Genomic DNA, 6,017 nt, shown 5'->3' with positions numbered 1-6,017 from the left:
CAATCCACATTCCAAGAAATCCAGACGTGGCTCTGATTGCACACACATGTGATTATGCGCAGAGGTCCACCCTACCAGCCAACCTCAGATCTCCACGCAGGCACACATGAATGCACATACATTTGCACACATCCAGAGATAAACTCACCCCAAACAATCCACATTCCAAGAAATCCAGACGTGGCTCTGATTGCACACACATGTGATTATGCGCAGAGGTCCACCCTACCAGCCAACCTCAGATCTCCACACAGGCACACATGAATGCACATACATTTGCACACATCCAGAGATAAACTCACCCCAAACAATCCACATTCCAAGAAATCCAGACGTGGCTCTGATTGCACACACATGTGATTATGCGCAGAGGTCCACCCTACCAGCCAACCTCAGATCTCCACGCAGGCACACATGAATGCACATACATTTGCACACATCCAGAGATAAACTCACCCCAAACAATCCACATTCCAAGAAATCCAGACGTGGCTCTGATTGCACACACATGTGATTATGCGCAGAGGTCCACCCTACCAGCCAACCTCAGATCTCCACGCAGGCACACATGAATGCACATACATTTGCACACATCCAGAGATAAACTCACCCCAAACAATCCACATTCCAAGAAATCCAGACGTGGCTCTGATTGCACACACATGTGATTATGCGCAGAGGTCCACCCTACCAGCCAACCTCAGATCTCCACGCAGGCACACATGAATGCACATACATTTGCACACATCCAGAGATAAACTCACCCCAAACAATCAACATTCCAAGAAATCCAGACGTGGCTCTGATTGCACACACATGTGATTATGCGCAGAGGTCCACCCTACCAGCCAACCTCAGATCTCCACGCAGGCACACATGAATGCACATACATTTGCACACATCCAGAGATAAACTCACCCCAAACAATCCACATTCCAAGAAATCCAGACGTGCCTCTGATTGCACACACATGTGATTATGCGCAGAGGTCCACCCTACCAGCCAACCTCAGATCTCCACGCAGGCACACATGAATGCACATACATTTGCACACATCCAGAGATAAACTCACCCCAAACAATCCACATTCCAAGAAATCCAGACGTGGCTCTGATTGCACACACATGTGATTATGCGCAGAGGTCCACCCTACCAGCCAACCTCAGATCTCCACGCAGGCACACATGAATGCACATACATTTGCACACATCCAGAGATAAACTCACCCCAAACAATCCACATTCCAAGAAATCCAGACGTGGCTCTGATTGCACACACATGTGATTATGCGCAGAGGTCCACCCTACCAGCCAACCTCAGATCTCCACGCAGGCACACATGAATGCACATACATTTGCACACATCCAGAGATAAACTCACCCCAAACAATCCACATTCCAAGAAATCCAGACGTGGCTCTGATTGCACACACATGTGATTATGCGCAGAGGTCCACCCTACCACCCAACCCCGGATCTCCACGCAGGCACACATGAATGCACATACATTTGCACACATCCAGAGATAAACTCACCCCAAACAATCCACATTCCAAGAAATCCAGACGTGGCTCTGATTGCACACACATGTGATTATGCGCAGAGGTCCACCCTACCAGCCAACCTCAGATCTCCACGCAGGCACACATGAATGCACATACATTTGCACACATCCAGAGATAAACTCACCCCAAACAATCCACATTCCAAGAAATCCAGACGTGGCTCTGATTGCACACACATGTGATTATGCGCAGAGGTCCACCCTACCAGCCAACCTCAGATCTCCACGCAGGCACACATGAATGCACATACATTTGCACACATCCAGAGATAAACTCACCCCAAACAATCCACATTCCAAGAAATCCAGACGTGGCTCTGATTGCACACACATGTGATTATGTGCAGAGGTCCACCCTACCAGCCAACCTCAGATCTCCACGCAGGCACACATGAATGCACATACATTTGCACACATCCAGAGATAAACTCACCCCAAACAATCCACATTCCAAGAAATCCAGACGTGGCTCTGATTGCACACACATGTGATTATGCGCAGAGGTCCACCCTACCAGCCAACCTCAGATCTCCACGCAGGCACACATGAATGCACATACATTTGCACACATCCAGAGATAAACTCACCCCAAACAATCCACATTCCAAGAAATCCAGACGTGGCTCTGATTGCACACACATGTGATTATGCGCAGAGGTCCACCCTACCAGCCAACCTCAGATCTCCACGCAGGCACACATGAATGCACATACATTTGCACACATCCAGAGATAAACTCACCCCAAACAATCCACATTCCAAGAAATCCAGACGTGGCTCTGATTGCACACACATGTGATTATGCGCAGAGGTCCACCCTACCAGCCAACCTCAGATCTCCACGCAGGCACACATGAATGCACATACATTTGCACACATCCAGAGATAAACTCACCCCAAACAATCAACATTCCAAGAAATCCAGACGTGGCTCTGATTGCACACACATGTGATTATGCGCAGAGGTCCACCCTACCAGCCAACCTCAGATCTCCACGCAGGCACACATGAATGCACATACATTTGCACACATCCAGAGATAAACTCACCCCAAACAATCCACATTCCAAGAAATCCAGACGTGCCTCTGATTGCACACACATGTGATTATGCGCAGAGGTCCACCCTACCAGCCAACCTCAGATCTCCACGCAGGCACACATGAATGCATATACATTTGCACACATCCAGAGATAAACTCACCCCAAACAATCCACATTCCAAGAAATCCAGACGTGGCTCTGATTGCACACACATGTGATTATGCGCAGAGGTCCACCCTACCAGCCAACCTCAGATCTCCACGCAGGCACACATGAATGCACATACATTTGCACACATCCAGAGATAAACTCACCCCAAACAATCCACATTCCAAGAAATCCAGACGTGGCTCTGATTGCACACACATGTGATTATGCGCAGAGGTCCACCCTACCAGCCAACCTCAGATCTCCACGCAGGCACACATGAATGCACATACATTTGCACACATCCAGAGATAAACTCACCCCAAACAATCCACATTCCAAGAAATCCAGACGTGCCTCTGATTGCACACACATGTGATTATGCGCAGAGGTCCACCCTACCAGCCAACCTCAGATCTCCACGCAGGCACACATGAATGCACATACATTTGCACACATCCAGAGATAAACTCACCCCAAACAATCCACATTCCAAGAAATCCAGACGTGGCTCTGATTGCACACACATGTGATTATGCGCAGAGGTCCACCCTACCAGCCAACCTCAGATCTCCACGCAGGCACACATGAATGCACATACATTTGCACACATCCAGAGATAAACTCACCCCAAACAATCCACATTCCAAGAAATCCAGACGTGGCTCTGATTGCACACACATGTGATTATGCGCAGAGGTCCACCCTACCAGCCAACCTCAGATCTCCACGCAGGCACACATGAATGCACATACATTTGCACACATCCAGAGATAAACTCACCCCAAACAATCCACATTCCAAGAAATCCAGACGTGGCTCTGATTGCACACACATGTGATTATGCGCAGAGGTCCACCCTACCACCCAACCCCGGATCTCCACGCAGGCACACATGAATGCACATACATTTGCACACATCCAGAGATAAACTCACCCCAAACAATCCACATTCCAAGAAATCCAGACGTGGCTCTGATTGCACACACATGTGATTATGCGCAGAGGTCCACCCTACCAGCCAACCTCAGATCTCCACGCAGGCACACATGAATGCACATACATTTGCACACATCCAGAGATAAACTCACCCCAAACAATCCACATTCCAAGAAATCCAGACGTGGCTCTGATTGCACACACATGTGATTATGCGCAGAGGTCCACCCTACCAGCCAACCTCAGATCTCCACGCAGGCACACATGAATGCACATACATTTGCACACATCCAGAGATAAACTCACCCCAAACAATCCACATTCCAAGAAATCCAGACGTGGCTCTGATTGCACACACATGTGATTATGCGCAGAGGTCCACCCTACCAGCCAACCTCAGATCTCCACGCAGGCACACATGAATGCACATACATTTGCACACATCCAGAGATAAACTCACCCCAAACAATCCACATTCCAAGAAATCCAGACGTGGCTCTGATTGCACACACATGTGATTATGCGCAGAGGTCCACCCTACCAGCCAACCTCAGATCTCCACGCAGGCACACATGAATGCACATACATTTGCACACATCCAGAGATAAACTCACCCCAAACAATCAACATTCCAAGAAATCCAGACGTGGCTCTGATTGCACACACATGTGATTATGCGCAGAGGTCCACCCTACCAGCCAACCTCAGATCTCCACGCAGGCACACATGAATGCACATACATTTGCACACATCCAGAGATAAACTCACCCCAAACAATCCACATTCCAAGAAATCCAGACGTGCCTCTGATTGCACACACATGTGATTATGCGCAGAGGTCCACCCTACCAGCCAACCTCAGATCTCCACGCAGGCACACATGAATGCATATACATTTCCACACATCCAGAGATAAACTCACCCCAAACAATCCACATTCCAAGAAATCCAGACGTGGCTCTGATTGCACACACATGTGATTATGCGCAGAGGTCCACCCTACCAGCCAACCTCAGATCTCCACGCAGGCACACATGAATGCACATACATTTGCACACATCCAGAGATAAACTCACCCCAAACAATCCACATTCCAAGAAATCCAGACGTGGCTCTGATTGCACACACATGTGATTATGCGCAGAGGTCCACCCTACCAGCCAACCTCAGATCTCCACGCAGGCACACATGAATGCACATACATTTGCACACATCCAGAGATAAACTCACCCCAAACAATCCACATTCCAAGAAATCCAGACGTGCCTCTGATTGCACACACATGTGATTATGCGCAGAGGTCCACCCTACCAGCCAACCTCAGATCTCCACGCAGGCACACATGAATGCACATACATTTGCACACATCCAGAGATAAACTCACCCCAAACAATCCACATTCCAAGAAATCCAGACGTGGCTCTGATTGCACACACATGTGATTATGCGCAGAGGTCCACCCTACCAGCCAACCTCAGATCTCCACGCAGGCACACATGAATGCACATACATTTGCACACATCCAGAGATAAACTCACCCCAAACAATCCACATTCCAAGAAATCCAGACGTGGCTCTGATTGCACACACATGTGATTATGCGCAGAGGTCCACCCTACCAGCCAACCTCAGATCTCCACGCAGGCACACATGAATGCACATACATTTGCACACATCCAGAGATAAACTCACCCCAAACAATCCACATTCCAAGAAATCCAGACGTGGCTCTGATTGCACACACATGTGATTATGCGCAGAGGTCCACCCTACCAGCCAACCTCAGATCTCCACACAGGCACACATGAATGCACATACATTTGCACACATCCAGAGATAAACTCACCCCAAACAATCCACATTCCAAGAAATCCAGACGTGGCTCTGATTGCACACACATGTGATTATGCGCAGAGGTCCACCCTACCAGCCAACCTCAGATCTCCACGCAGGCACACATGAATGCACATACATTTGCACACATCCAGAGATAAACTCACCCCAAACAATCCACATTCCAAGAAATCCAGACGTGGCTCTGATTGCACACACATGTGATTATGCGCAGAGGTCCACCCTACCAGCCAACCTCAGATCTCCACGCAGGCACACATGAATGCACATACATTTGCACACATCCAGAGATAAACTCACCCCAAACAATCCACATTCCAAGAAATCCAGACGTGGCTCTGATTGCACACACATGTGATTATGCGCAGAGGTCCACCCTACCAGCCAACCTCAGATCTCCACGCAGGCACACATGAATGCACATACATTTGCACACATCCAGAGATAAACTCACCCCAAACAATCCACATT

Source organism: Diplotaxodon limnothrissa, unplaced genomic scaffold (assembly GCF_057381915.1).
Source record: "Diplotaxodon limnothrissa isolate DT_005_m unplaced genomic scaffold, D_limnothrissa_male_GT1.1 unmapped_scaffold_9, whole genome shotgun sequence".
NCBI lineage: Eukaryota > Metazoa > Chordata > Actinopteri > Cichliformes > Cichlidae > Diplotaxodon > Diplotaxodon limnothrissa.
This window is presented reverse-complemented; position numbering follows the sequence as displayed.